The following is a 17,424-nucleotide window of genomic DNA, read 5'->3' on the forward strand; positions in this document are numbered from 1 at the left end:
TAGAGCGCTTTTTCTACTCTAGGAACGGCAGAATACGGCAGAAATAGATAAAAGAGCCAGGATTTCCTTAGTTTTCTTGGTGTGAACTGGACCATAGTAAGCAAAATACTAGAACGAAAAAACACTAGTCGCTAGAGCTCCCCTAGCATTTTAAAAACGGGCCAGAGTGTCCACTTAGCTACTAGTACATGTTAAGCTGCCTAGAAAGGATTTATGTATATAGAACTATAGCGCCATAGCCTAGAGGCTGCATGCGCAGTATTGTACATAGTATAATACAACGGATATAAAAAAAATAAAAAAAAATAAAAAAGCAGCTAGAGATATACCTCTATATTATATTATATATATTTAGCCAGTAATACTCTCGCTAAAGTAGCTCTAGGTATTTTTCTTTAGCCTAGATAGCTAGCTACTAGTAGATTATATATATATTTGAGAAGATTAAGCTTAATCTTATTATAATTAGGGATAATTAGGTGGTTTTAATAATATAAGCGGTTTCCGCGAGCCTTATTGTAATCCGCAATAGGGCTTTTACGCGCCTTATTTAATTATAAGTTACTAGCTTAATTCTAGTCTGGATAAATCCAATCTTCTCCTTCTTATAGATACTACCGTCCTTATTTTTAAAGGGCTTTAGATTTATCTATTAAGTATAAGTTTTTATAAAGTTTATAAACTAGCGGAAATTACTACTATCCTACTACGTACCGTTCTAGAATTATCTCTATATTATTATATTATATAATATATAGATCTTAAGTCTACTTCTTTAGGAAGAGTTGCAGTTATAGCTATATAGTAATTTGCTCTTTATTAAGCTAACTAAGTGCAATCTGGTTTAGAGATCGATTTTTAATTTTACTAATAATCTATTAAATACGCTCTTTGGTATTATCTTGTATTATTAGCATCTTAAAGAAGTTATCTACTTTATAAACCTAATCATCTGACTATTAAGCGTTAGGTCTATAGCGGAGTTCTAAGCTACTAAAGGCCTTAGCTAGTTAGTCTATATCCTATTTCTATTTACTATATAGATACCTTTCTAACTCTTCTATATCTCCTTAAGTAGGTGCTAGATAGCCCTTAAAAAGCCCTTAGCCTTAGCTAGGTTATAAAAGATTTTATTTAGCTTAGATTAAGCTTTACTAAATTTAGACTTGCTCCTAGAGGTTTCTAATATATTTATTAGTGGCTTCTTCCTATATAGCTTCCAAAAGCCTAGCGGTGGCCTTTTAATATTATTTTTAAAGAAAATTAGTATAGGGCTCTTAACTTTCTAAACTTAGGCCTAGGGGAGCTCTAGTTATAAAGGTAGTATTAATACTAGTAGCTAGTATAGACACCCTAACAAGGCCCGGGTCTTAAGTTAGTATTTAGGTTAGATTACCTAAAGGGGTAGGCCCACTTAGCTTATAAGCAGTCTATATACTACTACTATACTAATTATAGGCTAATAGTCTTCTAGGAGGGTTCCGGTTAGATCCCTAATTAAAGATATTAATATATTTCTTTAGCATTTTTAGCTTAAAGGAAGATCTTAGAGTTACCTCTAGCGCTTAATCTTCTAATTAGCTTAAGTAGGGCCAAAAGGATTCTAGTTACCCTTTAGTAGTATTACGGCCGCTATAAAGGGTATCTGTTTCTTTATAGCGTTACTAGTAACTGTAGGTATATAAGAGTTTTTAAGCTTTTAGTTTATCTAGGTATTAGGGCTTATTTAGCTATCTTACTTAAAGGTTTATATTATCGCAATCTCTCGCTATTAAAGGGACCTTTCTACCTTAATGTAATAGCTTTCTATAGGGTGTCTATAGAGTTTTCATTTGGGTTATTATAAAATTTAAAAAAAGAAATAGCAGATATAAATAAAAGATATAAATTAATAATCTAGTCCTTAAAGCTGGCTGTTAGGACACTAAGGCCTTAAGGGTATATAGTAACGTAATAATAGTAGCGAAATGCAATAGGTATCTGGTTCTTAATAAAGTAGAACTATAGAACTAAATTCTACTGTTCTCTAGTGCGGGGCGACTACGTTTTATAGGCGCCTCGCCTGTATCTTACCTGCGCTAAGCCGGTTATAGCAAGTACGTCTCTATAGCCTAATAATTGCCCCCCCTTTTCTTAAGCGGCTATCCTTAGCCAACGCTATTATATAATAGGAGTATTATTATTATCCTTCGCCGAATAAGAAATGTGTAGTAAAATATAATATAATAGGATAATAGGATAATAGAACGCTAGGGCCTATAAAGACCTATAAATATAGAAGTCTCCCTAAGGTAGGACACTAGATTTCCCTTCCCTTTTATTTTATTTTATTTAGCCTATAACTTATATCCTTTATAATTTTTAATTAACTATAAATCGCAAGTGTTATGCCGCCAGTTTGCCTATTACGGACCTTATATTAGCAGTAGTACAACTACTAAAAAGAGAGATATATGGGTTAGTTAAGATAGTATAAGAGGCGCTAAAACCGATCGAGCTATAGAATAAGGGGTAGCTAAGTTATATAGCTAGTTACGTTATAAGTTTAAAACATAGGAACGTTATTACGGACCTTATATTAGCAGTAGTAGCACTACTAAGAAGAGATATAAACGGACTAGTGGTAGAAGTATAGGAGGTACTAGAACCAGTTAAGCTATAGAATAGGGGGTAACCGAGTTACGTAGTTAGTTACGTTATAAGTTTAGAATATAGGAACGCGACGTACTAACGTACTAACGTACTTAGTACATTTCTTAGGCGCAGTATTATGTATTTAAAGGACTACAGTCCCTACCTAGATAGTTCTCTTCTTTATAGTAAATCTTAGAATATAATTAGAGTTAATCTATTAGGCAACTACTCCACTAGTTATTATTACGTTATTAACTTCTTATTTACCTATATACCTAGCCTATTAATAAGTTAACCATAGTTCCTACTATAAGGCTTTTTTATATATTCACTGCTAAAGTTATAGTATTAATAAAGTTAAATAATATGCCACTAAAAGCACTAGCTATAACGCCGTTAACAGTAGTAACTACTTTAAGATTAGGTAACGACACTAGTATAGCAGATACTAACTTATAACTAGTTACGGTTAGACAGTTATAGGAAATAGTTAATTAATTAACAGATAATAATAGGATACTTAAATAAAGGATTAATGGAATTAGAGCAGCTAAGGTTAAGCTACTATTAATTAAGTAATTCTTAGGAGAAAAGTTAAAGCTTAAAGGATTCCTTACGTAAATACACTTTAAGATTATATAAGAGGGAATAAAGCTAGCAATATTTATAGACTAAGTAGCCTATTGTAAGGGATATTATTACGGACACCTTAAGTTGCCCTTAGGGCAACCCCCAGACGCCCCTTAGATAGTCACTAGTTACATACTAAAGGCACGTGCCCGTAGTATATAGTCTCCACAATTTTAGAGGCCTTACCTCCTTAAGGATTCGTCTCTCTTACTAATCTATCCTATTCCAATCGTGTCCTTATAGCCCCCTATCTATAAGATCCCCTTATATTTAAATCCTTCCTACTCTTTTTTAGAAGGGTAGTCGGCTTTAAGGACCAGATTGTTTATTTATATCTTTTATTTACAACTACTATTCTCCCTTAAAAATCTCGTAATAATCTAAATAGAAACTCCACGGATACCTTATGGAAAGCCGTCGCGTAAAGGTAGGAAGGTCCCTCCAATAGCGAGAGATTGCGATAATATAACCCTCTGGGTAAGATGGCCGAATAAGCCCTAATACCTAGATGCTCTAGGAGCTTAAAGACTCTCGCATACCTATAGTTACCGCTAAAGAAAACGCAGACACCCTTTATAACGGTCGTAACGCTGCTAAAAAGTAACTGGAACCCTTTTAGCCCTACCTAGGCCAATTAGAAGATTAAGCGCCAGAGATAACTTTAAAATCTTCCCTTAAGCTAAAAATGCTAGAGGAATATACTAATATATCTAACTAGGGAACTAACTAGAACCCTTCCGGAAGACCACCGGCCTATAATTGGTATAGTAATGGTATATAGACTACTTACAAGCCAAGTAGGCCTACCCCTTTAGGTAATCTAAGCTAACTACTAACTTAAGACCCGAGCCTTATTAGGAAGCCTATACTAGCTACTAGTACTAATACTACCTTTATAGTAGGAGCCTCCCCAGGCCTAAGTTTAGAAGGTTAAGAGCCCTATACTAATCTCCTTTAAGATAGATATTAGGAAGCTATTATAAGGCTCTTAGAAGCTATACGGGAGAAAGCTATTAATAAATATATTAGAACCCTTTAAGGGCAAATTTAGATCTAATAGGGTCTAATCTAAGCTAGGTAAATTCTTTTATAACTTAGTTAAGGCTAAGGGCTTCTTAGGAGCTATTTAATACCTACCTAAGGAGGTATAGAAGACTTAGAGAGTTATCTATACTATAAATAAAAAAAGGATATAAACTAACTGGCTAAGGCCTTTAGTAGTTTAGAACTTCGCTATAGACCTAACGCCTAATAGTTAGACGATTGGGTTTATAAGGTAGATAACTTCTTTAAGATGCTAATAATATAAGATAATACTAAAGAGCGTATACGCTAGATTATTAGCAAGATTAAAGACTAATTACTAAACCAGATTGCACTTAATCAGCTTAATAAAGAGTAAATTACTATATAGCTATAGCTATAAACCTTTTTAAAGAAATAGACTTAAGATCTATATATTATATAATATAATAATATAGAGCTATTCTAGAATAGGATATAGCTAGACCGCTATAACTTCTACTAGTTTATAAACTTTATAAAAACTTATACTTAGTAGATAGATCTAAAGCCCTTTAAAAATAAGGACGGTAGTATCCGTAAAAAGGAGAAGATTAGGTTTATCTAGGCTAAAATTAAGCTAGTAATTTGTGATAAAATAAAGCGCGTAGGAGCCCTATCGCGGATTACTATATATACGGATTTTAAACGAGTAGTTCTAAACGCTAAAGATATGGTAAGGAACCAGACCTCTTCCAGTAGAAAGCTAGGGGGTTACTAAAAGCGTAGGCACTTTAATAGTAATATAGGGTAGACCTAACCTTTAAAGAAGCCGTTCTTAAAGAGAACTTTAAAAGGGTTAAAGTTAGGAACCTTAAATAACAAAAAAGACTTTTAGGGTTAACCTAATACCTATCCGGCACCTTTATAGGAACACTCTAAGAAGTTAAGAGAAAACTCCGGAGGTAGATCCTATTGGAAAAATAAGTAAGGTAATAACCGCACTAATAATCTAAAAGAAGAAAAGCCCTAGTTATAAACCTCTTTTAGCTATAATTAGGGCAAGATATAGAAGGAGAAACTCTCTATATTACTATTAAGCTAGAAATAACACTCCTTATAGGTAAAATATAATAGTTCTAAGCACTATATAATAGCGGCGCCGAAATTAATCTTATATAATATAATTTAGTAAAAGAGCATAAACTTATTCTATCGCAAAGGTGGCGAAAACCTATTATAGGCTTTTTAGATAAGTATTGGATTAAACTATATAGTGCCTATAAGCTTATAGTATTAGTAGCCGATATACACAACCGCACTAAGGTAGTTAGCCCGCAACCCTTTTGGGCGGCTAACTTTATAGGTTATAATCTTATCCTTAAATACCCTTAGCTTATAAAAGCAGATCTTAAGATACGCTTTAAGACTAGAGCCTTTAAATAGTAGAACAATAAAGATTTAGAAGGGTGTATATTACTAATAAGCCTAAAGGACATCCTAGAGAATATAGCCCTAGGTGAAATAGTATACGCTCTACACCTAAAGGAGTATTAGATCTAACCCCTATTTAATAATAAGATAGGTATAAAGCCTAATATAGGTAATAACCCCTCTATAACGGAGACCTTATAGGGAACTACTAGATAGGTTACGGAAACATTATAGGGAGGCAGCGATCTTAAGGATCTTACGAGATACTTTAACCGTTATGGGTTACTCTGGCTTAAGTAATATACGAAGAGTATACTACGGCATCTTAAGCGCTGCGTTAAGGATTTCCCTACCTTTTATTAGCTACCGTATAAAATAGTATAATATACGGTGGTAACTATATATAAGCAACCACTATAGCGCACAACGCTGCCCGTAAGTATCCTAAGGGAGCTTTAAGACTTACCTAATAATAATGCGAAGGATAAACGCGACCCTAATTTATTAAATATTTTAGCAGGCCTAAGGGACTTACTAAGGGTATTTTTGGGTAGGAGAGTAAAAGTCCTACTATAGAACTTAGAGTACAATTATATAATTAATCTAGAAGAAGGTAAACAACCGCTAAACCTTCCTATCTATAACCTCTTGCGTAAAGAGCTTAAGATCCTATAAGAGTACCTTAATGGGTCACTAAAAAAGGGGTAGATCTAGCCTAATAAGTTGCTATTAGGTGTACCAATTCTCTTTATTTTAAAACTAGATAGAACTATAAGGCTATATATAGACTATTACGGTCTTAATAAGATTATAATTAAGAACCGTTACCTACTACTACTAGTTAGTAAAATGCTGGATTAACTATCTAGGGCGAAGATCTTTATAAAGCTGGATTTATAAGACGCCTACTATAGGCTCCGTATTAAAGAAGGGGATAAGTAAAAGACCGCTTTTAAGACCTAATACGGCCACTTTAAGTATCTAGTAATGCCTTTCGGGCTAGCTAATACGCCTATAATATTCCAATTATATATTTACAGAGCCTTGGGGGACTAGTTAACCGCATATATATTATCTATTTAGATAATATCTTAATCTACTTAGAAGATAAGGATTAATATAAGTAATACATCCGCGAAGTACTGGAACGTTTAGATAATTAGGGCCTCTACGCTAAGGCGTTAAAGTAAATCTTTAATACTAAGCAGGTCGAGTTCCTAGGTTATATTATAACGCCTATAGGTATAGTTATAAACCTAATATAAGTATAGATAATTTAGGAGTAGCCGGAGCTAGAGAGCTACTAGAATATTTAAGTATTTCTAGGCTTTACTAATTTCTATAGGCGCTTTATTTATAACTACTTAGACGTCGCCTAATACCTATTTAACTATATTGCGGAAGCTTTTTAAGACCTAACCTAAGAAGTAAAAAGCTTAAAGGTGGTAAGGAAGAAAACTAAGAAGGGACTAACTAAATGGTATAAGCTATGGTTATAGCCTAGAAAGGGTTAAGAGGCCTTTTAGGAACTTCACGCGAAGTTTATAGAAGCTTTATTACTACGGCATTTCAACCTAGATTAGCTATTAATAATAATTACTAATGCATCGAACTTTGCCTTTACTAGTATCCTACTGCAATCTAATAAGCATCTGGACGCTACCTAGCTCTATTAAAGACTAGTAGCATTTTATAGTAGAAAATTCTAGGGACCTAAAGTTAGGTATTATACCCACGATAAGGAACTGCTAGTTATAGTTAACTGCTTTAAATAGTGGCAATACTACCTTAAGTACGCGAGCTATACCACTCGTATACTCTTAGATTACTATAATCTACGCTACTTTATAACTATAAAGGAGCTTACACCTTAATAAGCCAGATAGGTAGAGGAGCTTATATAATTTAATTTTAAGATTAAATATAAGCTAGGGGAAAACAACCCTACTAATAGACTGTTACGACGGCCAGACTATACTAAAGGCTTTAAAATGGGAGAAGGAAAATAGATAATAGATATCTTACTCCCTATATTATAGAATAAGCTCTAGGTATAGGATGCTTAAGTACCTATAGCTCTATGCACTAAGTCTTAGGCGGTATAAGCCCTATTGGTTTTTACTAACGTTCTAGCTAGTACCCGGTCTATTACTAATAAGGGTCCAAATATACCTAGATAGGACGTCCCTAATATATTCTGAGAACCTAGTAATATACTATCCCTAATTATTAAGCTATCCCCTTAAGCTAATAGCGAAGCTATAGAGCAATTGGAACTCGGAGCCCTATAATAACTAAAGGACTTTAACCTTGTAGCGGCCTTTCTAATATATACGTATTAAAGAGTTGCAAGATCTATAGTACTATCTAGTCTTATACTTAGAGCAGTACAGGACAAAATAGCTTTTATCTAGAAACTATCTAAAAGGTTAATGGATCTTATCTATAAGGTATAACGAAGGGACGCTTTCTATACTATCCTTAATATAGAAGTAGACCGGAAATATAACGGAAAGGAAGCTACTAGGCGCTACTATTAGGAACTAGACCCAATAGGCCTACTACGTAAAAGTAGTAAGGTTTAGGTACTATAAGAAGCAAATCTATAATAGAAGATTCTTATAAAGAATTATAATAATCCCTTAGGTAGCCACTATAGTTAAGCAAAAATAGTAGAATTACTTTAGCGCAAATACTATTGGCTAAGGCTTAATTAGGAAGTAAAGGAGTATATTAGCTATTGCAAGAAGTGTTAAGTATACAAGATCCGTAGGTATAAGCTATAGGGTCTACTTAAATCAGTTCCCCCCACTAGTGAGCTATAGTAATATTACGCTATAGACTTTATTACGGATCTTCCGCTATCTAAAAATAGCTAAGAACGAATATATGATTTGGCTCTTGTACTTATTAATAGGTTTTTAAAGTACGTCCAATACCTTCCTGTTAATAAGACGATTAATATATAAGAGCTCGCTAACCTAATTAAGGAGAAATGCTTTCTTAAAGTAGATTAGCTATACTCTATTATTACTAATAGGGGCAGCGTCTTTATAAGCCAATATTAGTCGGACCTATGCTTCTATTTAAAGATAGACTACTAATATAGTACGGCTTTCTACCTATAGACGGATGGGTAAATAAAACGCCAAAACTAGGAACTGGAGTCTTACCTATAGATGTATTTAAACTACTAGTAAGACAACTAGTATAAGCTACTTCCGTACGCAGAGTAAGCTTATAATTTAAAGTAATATATATTATATAAGTATGCACTAATCTAGATTGCCTATAGCGTTTAACTATTTAGGTTTAATAGTATACCTAATAATTACTAGCTAAGGCCGTATAATTAGTTATAGGACCTTACTAGGAAGTTTAAGGACATCTACTAAAGAGTATAAGGATACCTCTAGAAATAAGAGGAGTAATAGAAGTATGCGAAGTAGAGCCTATAAGATGCCTAAAAATAGCAAAGACTTTGGTATAACCGTAAGTACTAGGATAAGCATTTTAGAGTAGGCGATAAGGTTCTATTACGTTTAATAAATATTAAAACCCGTTAATTATTAAAGAAGCTTAATATAAGATACCTAGGTCCCTTCTAAGTTAAGGAATAAATTATTAAGCTAGCCTATTATCTCTAGCTACCCCTATCTATAGCCTATATATATCTAGTGTTTTATATAAACCTACTAAAGCTATAACATAGACTACCGCTAAAAAAGAACTTCCGTCTAGGCCTAACTAAACACCTTAAGGTAGTGGGCGAGTGGTATAAGGTTGAAGCTATATTATACTATAAGTCTGTTAAGAATAAGCTTTAATTTAAAGTTAAATGGCTAGGCTAGCCCGCTAAGGACTCTATATAGAAACCAGAGGATTACCTTAATTATTGCGAAGATATTCTAAAAGAATATTAGGACTAAGGTCTATAATCTACAAGTTACAAAAAGCGCTCTAATACTACGGTATTATCGCGACCTACGAAAAAAGCTTATAAAAAGAGTAAATAGGTTAAATCGGATATAGAACGGATAGGCTTCGGAAACTATAGAGATAGGGCTATAGCCTAAGGCAGGACGGGTCCTTAGCCTTTTCACATATATAGCATAGAGTTAATAGGGCATTTTGCTAGAATTGCATTCCTATTTATTAATCTATACTAAGAATATTATTCCTAGGGCTTCTAAGCCCTTCTTAAAAGCCTTTTAAGGCCTTCTTAAGCACCTAATTAAGGTCCTTAATTGCTACTATATATAAGAACGAATCCTAAAAGTCTAAACCATAAATGCCTAATCTAAAAAGCCACTACGCCTAATTATTATTAGGAGTAGGATTAGTATCTATTAGGCCACTAAGTAATGGCTAACAAGAATGGGATCTAGATACCTTAGTAGGTGTATAAGTAGGCATAAAAATAGGGGTAGGACGATAAGGTATAGCTGGAGTAGAGACTCTTAAACGCTTAATACTAATATTAGGTCCAAACCAATACTAACGAAGCTCTTATGGTGTAAGCTTATAGTTAATAAAGACACGCTTAAGCTTAGAATAAATAAAGATATTAGCTGGCTAGTATAGTCTAGAACTACTAAGACCTTACTACGGTAACTATTAATTACCTATCCGCTAGGTACCCAAAGGGTAACCTACTTAATACCATATTATATTATACTCTTTTAAAACTTAACGCGTATACGCAAACTCCTTTCTATAGTAGACAGTAACCTTCTTCTTATCACCCTTATCCCGCACCGTATCCTTAGTATACTAACCTTACTTTTATATTAGGCGTTACTAGCTAGCTTGCTAAGGATTATAGGCGGTATAGATAGCTGTAGTATAGTCTTAAATACGACTAAGACGTTTAGTATTAGCGCTAGAATAAGATAAAGCCCGGGTAATATAGTAGTTAAGGACATTAAAGGATTATCGCCACTTAGGCCTAGGCTATTAAAGCTTAAAGTTAGTAATAGAAATCTATTAAGAATAGAAAAACTTACCTTAATGTAACTGCTGCTCTTAGTACGCATATATTAATTATAAGGGCTAAAGGTATTAGATCTAACGTAGTGCGTCTTATTATAAGCCTCTAGAATCCTGTTATTAGATTTCTAATCTTTTGAAGACGTATAGGCAAAATTATTTAGGTAGGACTAGCACCAGTTATAAGTTAGCGGAGGTTAGGGTTCTATATATAAAGGTAGGGCTAGAATACGCTATAGAATCTGCTTAGAAGAGCAGTTAGCAGGAGAACGAAGAGGTATATTAAATTAATGATAGAAAAAAGAAAATCTTAATAATATATCAAAGATACGTCTAAAATTGGACGATGGTTAATGGCGAGAAGTAAGGCGTTTAAGAAAAGGAGCAGCTTAATAAGTAAGGTATCTTTATACTTTACCTTTTAATACCCTTTTAGTAAATAGCCGCAACCTTACTAATATAACTCCGTTATAATAGCGCTATTTAAAAGGAAGGAAACACGCGTATAAGTTATTTAACTATTACTTCCTTATAAAAACTGACCACGCGGCTGGGGGAAGGCAATTAAGACGTTAAATTAAAGATATATACGGGTTAGATTAGATCTAAAATAATACTATAGTATTAAAGAACAACGTTATAGACGTTCTTAATAATCGCATAATAGCTATAATTGCTAACGCGAAATATCCCTGTTTGCTAGGTAGTAGAGCTACGCTAAATATACGGTATAGGACTATTAGATTTAAAAGTATACGCACCAAATCTTAGGAGATAAGTCTCCTTAATTAACTAATTAATACCTTAACCGTATCTAATAGCCTAAGGGTAGATGCGGGAACAATATATTAGTGACGTAGAGGATTATATAAAACAATTATAAATTATATCTTAATAGTTAAAGACGACGGCAAGCCAAGGCTCTGTATGTTAAATCTTATACTAAAATGTTCTACGGAACTATACTAGAATACTAAATTGCCTATAATACTTATAATTAATTATAGACTGGCATAAAGGCTTAGAAGTAGAGTTGTATAAAAATCCCTATGTTAACCTAGGTAGTTACCAGCATACTTCCGGTAGGCTTCTAATAGGTCTTCTAGCAATCCTTATATCTTTTCTCTAGTTATGTTTTTTCCTTATTAAGGTTTTTCAGGAGTTTAAAGTAGGGGTTAGATAGATAGATAATATATAGTGGTATACCGATACCTCTCCGATATCTCTCCGAACCTCTTCTAGGACAAGCCCTTATAATCTCCCTACTATAAGGTAATAGTGATTGGGGGCCGACCGTAAGAAGGGGGGGGGGTAATGTAAGGGATATTATTGCGGACACCTTGGGTTACCCTTAGGATAACCCCCGGACGCCCCTTAGATAGTCGCCGGTCCGTACTAGAGGCACATGCCTATAGTATATAGTCTCTACAATCCCAGAGGCCTTACCTCCTCAAAGATTCGTCTCTCTTACTAATCTATCCTATTCCAATCGTGTCCTTATAGCCCTCTGTCTACAAGATCCCCTCACACCTATATAGGATTATTCCTAACAGAAAGGGCACTTAAGTAGTTTAAACCCTATCTTATAGAGGTATAAGAATATAGTATAGCAACTACTAATTAGGAAGTATAATATATATTTACTAGCTAGAATAGGTTTACAAAATAATTAATATAGATATTTAAAAACCTAAAAGCGACAACTATAGTAGAATAAAAGCTTTAAAACCTAGTATAATAAACCTTAGCAATTAAGTATACAACGCAGTTTTAAATATTAGCTATATAGGTCGAATGGAACAATAAGGCGCTTATAGCACAGTATAAATAGAGACTTAAAGTAAAAGTCTAGGACGCGATTATTCTAATAGAAGATACGGAAACCCTATAAGATCTAATTAATTAAGCGATTAAAATTAATAATAGAATCTACTAGAAGGAATAAACCAAAAAGGGTTAGGATAGAGTTTTATAGTTATATAAGGCGTAGAGTATATAGCAATAAAGTTAAAGTTAAAAATTATAGTATAGTGCAGAACTAATAGACCTAAGCGGTACTAAAGAATCTAAAAGATAAAATAAGAAACTATAGAAACTTAAAGGTTAAGAATTAAGTAATTATAGGACTAAGGAGTAGAGGCTAAACCAAGGATCTTGGTAGTAGAAGATATTTAGGCGGACTTTATAGCAAGAAAAATGGTTTAAAGAAGGAACTTATATAAATTACAGAAAATAAGGTTATTTTATTAGAGACTATAGAAGTGAATAGAGTTACTATATAGTAAAAGAAACGAGATTAGTAGACAATATATATATATAAAGGGATAATAATATATTACGAGGAACAAAAGAATATTTAATTAAGAGTTTTACGTTTTATTATAATAACGTATACTAAATTTATAAAGACGCTAAGTATAGCGCAAGCTATTAGCTATAGGAGCTAAAAATATTAAAGTTTAGAGGAACTAATAAACTATCTCGTATATTAGATATTAAGGACAATAAATTTAATATAGGCGAAGTATTTAATAATAATAAGGTAATAAAGGCAGCTTACTAGAAGTATATAAACCTTAAAAAAGTTACAATAAAAGTAAAGACTGGGACTACTATTAAACGGGGATTAGTAATAGAAATTATAACACTGTTAGATATAGCATCTATTGCTTTATAAGATAGAAGGAAAAATACCTAAGAAAAAGGATTAAGTAAATAGATAACTGCTAGTGCTAGCTTACCACTTAATAAAGGTAAAGGGCTATAGGCTTAAGATTCTTAAAAAGAGATAAAAGACACTTAAGATTCTTAAGAAGAGATAAGATACGCTTAATATTACGGCTCCGTAATGGATCTAGTCAGAGGGCTCGCTTAAGCCTTGGCATATGTATATAGACGTGTCCTTTTCCACCTTCTGCTCCTTATCTTAATATCCGGGTCTATAGACTACTAATTATATAGGCTTGCATACGTTCTACGGCGCTTATACCTCGATTAACTAAGTCGCTGTAATACTTAAGGACCTATAATAGACGATAACTAATAGAGTAAAGTAATGGCTTAGTTTAGTAATATATAAATAAGCTTAGGATGAAGTTTCCTAAAGGTATAAGATTCTTAAAATAAGATAAGTAAGATTTAAGATTTTTAAAATAAGATAAGAATATTATAGAAGCCTAGTTGGACTAAGGCTAGAGCTAAGCTTAAGAAAGAAGTAAGCTTAGGATTAAAAGTTCTATAGGACTAAGATTTTAATATATAAATAAGGACTATTAAGAAAATCAACACTAAAATTAAAAAGTAAAAAGACTTTAAGGATTTACTTATAAGGTGAAAAATAAAAAAAACTATAAAGGAGTTTAGACAGAGAACCCTTATATAGTAAGAATAGAAACTAGACTAAAGATCTAGTATACTAGGTCGTACTAGGAATAGAGCACCTATATAAAGAATAACTAATAGGCCTAAAATAGGCACGCTAAGAGTAAAATAGCTTACTAAACTAGAATAAGAAGAGAATCTAAATATCCCTACTAGATTTAAAAAACGATATATAAAAGGCTATTATAATATAGTAATAAGAAGATACTTCTTTATAGATAAGCTATATACACTCTAATAGCTATACTAAAAGTAGTATAGGCAGCAACATAATAATAAGTGGGAAGATTTCTATATATGGCTAGATAAATAAGTTATTTAGAACTACCCTATTATAGAGAAAGCTATAAGTTATATTAAGGGAGCCTTAATTATAATATTAAAAGATCTAGAGGAACGATTAAAGAACTAAGGAAGTAAAGGTAAATCTTAGGGCCTGCAAATAAAGTTATAATATTTAGATTAATATAATAAAGGTTTAAACTTAAAAATAAAGATAAGTTAAGAGTTAATTTAAAGCATCTAATATATTATACGCTATTATAGATTATATATAGATAATATATATAATATATATAAGAATCTAAAAATAATAATCGGAAGTACCCTATAAGGATATATTAGGCGCTAAAGAAGTAATAGTATAGAAATGCTAAGTATATATATAGATAGCATTTAGTAGAAGTTTAGGAGTTAGGGGACTTAAGACTTTAACTAGGAAAATTCCTTATAGAAGAATGCTTAAATAGATAATAGTAGTAGAAATGCTTAGAGAATACGTGTTTATAGTATATAGAGGATAAAAAGCGAACTAGGTATTAGCTAAAGAGTAAGCTAAGTATAATAGGATTAAGCAGCTAATAGTTAGGAAAAGTAGAGGCCTATAGAACTAAAAGGAGCTAGTAGTAGAGCCTTAAACCCTTAAAGGAATTTAAGGACAACACCTAAATTTATAAATTTATTAGTAATATTAATAGTTTAAAGCACTAATAGATAGTAGAGCAATAAGGAACTATATTTTACTAGCAGTAGTTAAAAAATAGAATTACCTTATAGATAGAAGGAGTAATCTTACCTATTAGTTATAATTTTAGGAGATCTAATAACCTATAGAGGGGGGATTATTAATCTTAAAATTGAACCTATTTAGCTAACTATTAAAGGAAGATAAATTAAGATGTCTTTTAATATCCTACTATTAGGACAGGATAAGGCAGTATTAGGTATACCTTAGTTACAGAAGTATAATCCAAAAATTAATTAGATTATAGGTTAGGTTAATATTAGGGATACTTAATACCGTAAAATATAATAGCAAACTAAGATAGTATAGTACTAAGTTAGAGCAATATATAAAGAGATTAAGCGAGGCTTAAGTTATATATTAAAGAGATACTATAAATATAGCAAAAACTATAGAGCCTAGAAAGTAAAAAGCTAGTAGATTATATAGTATAGGACTATAAAATAGAGTTAGAACTAAAAATAAGTTTAAAGTTCTTTATAACCTATAAGCTCACTTAAGAGGAGTTAAGAGTACTTAAGGAGTTTGTCTAGAAGAACTTATAAAAGGGATATATTAAACTATCGCAATTATTAGCGGGATATTTAGTATTATTTATACTAAAGAAAAACGGAAAACTTAGGCTATATATTAACTACAGATAGTTAAATAGCATTACTTAGAAGGATAGGTATTCTTTACCTTTAATTAGCGAAATCTAGGATAGGATAGGTAATGCGCAAATCTTTATAAAGATAGATCTAAGATAGGCGTACTATTAGATTAGAATTAAGGAAGGCAATAAATAAAAGGCAGCCTTTAGGTTAAAGGAAGGACTATATAAATTATTAGTTATGCAATTTAGGTTAATAAATACACTAGTAATATTTTAAAAGAGAATTAATAATATATTAGGAGAACACCTTAATAAGTTTATTATAGTATACCTTAACAATATTATTATCTACTTAATAACTAAGGAAGAATACGGAGAATACGTTAAATAGGTTTTAAAGAGACTATAAGAAAAATAGATGCTAATAGCAATTAAGAAATACAAGTTCTTTACTAGGAAGACCAATTTTATTAGATTTATTATAAAACTAGGTTATATTAATATGTCTAGACCTAAAGAAGATTAAATCTATAGTAAGTTAGTAAGAACTAAAAAACGTAACGCAGTTAAGGTTATTTTTAGGGGTTTGTAACTACTATAGAAGGGTTATAGTATAATAGTTTTAAAAAAAAAACTATTTACTAAGCTTATAAAGAAAGAGAAACTATAGGTATAGGGAAATAAGTAGAAGAAGCTGATTGAGAAACTTAGGAAGTTGTTTACTTAGAAGCTAATTCTTAAGATCTATTAACTAGAACTAAATATAGTTATAGAAACAAATGTATTAGACTTTATACTAGGAGCGTATTTACTATAAAAGCACGGAAATATATAGCACCTAGTAGCATACTATAGTTAAAAGATAACACTACTAGAACTAAACTATAACATCTATAATAAGGAGTTCTTAGGAATAGTTATTGTATAATTATAGCACCTGTTATACTAACCGCGTGCTTACGCGTTCGGTACACCAGGTACGCGTTTACGCGTTCAGTACACTAACCACTCGCTTACGCGTCTGGTGCACTTATAAAGCACTAACTAATTAGGGGGGAGGTGTATCAGTATATAGACCACGTAGTCTGCTTTATATAATTGACAGTCACCATCATCCAAAAGAGTATACGATACTACACGTATTTCGTGCCCCTGGATCTGACTTACTCGTGCTATTAAGTTAGTACGAACACTGATTAGTGAGCGCGCACAGATCAGCAATTACTTGATACCTCCCCCGAGCGATACTTGACAGCGACCACCCGTTTAGACTCCTAGTACAACCTGCTAGAAGGTCGGAAGTCAGGGATTACAGACCATCACCAACTCTATATACTTATTTAAGTCTTAGTACGGTTTACCGGAAGTATAATAGACGTGAATACAGACCTGTATAGAACCCCTACCCTTAAACCTCGAACCCTTTACCCTTTTGCGAACTACTACGGACCTGTTAATTACCTCTACGGACCGTTATAAGACCTTACGGAAACCCCTTACCCTTCTGCAAACCGTTACGGATATTAACCGCCTTTACGGACCACTACAAGACCTCTTCTACCCACTACGTACTACACTACATAATATAGTATGGCAGACCTAAGAAAGCAAGTCGATGAAGGTTAGGAAAAGTGGAGGTAGGGAGTTAACCTTACGTCCGTACCTGACGTTAACAACTACATTAAATTTAAGGTTCTTAAATATGAATATTTTAAGCTTATAAACGTCGACCTAT

This window comes from Cenococcum geophilum (genome assembly GCF_001692895.1).
Source record: "Cenococcum geophilum 1.58 unplaced genomic scaffold K441scaffold_29, whole genome shotgun sequence".
NCBI lineage: Eukaryota > Fungi > Ascomycota > Dothideomycetes > Gloniales > Gloniaceae > Cenococcum > Cenococcum geophilum.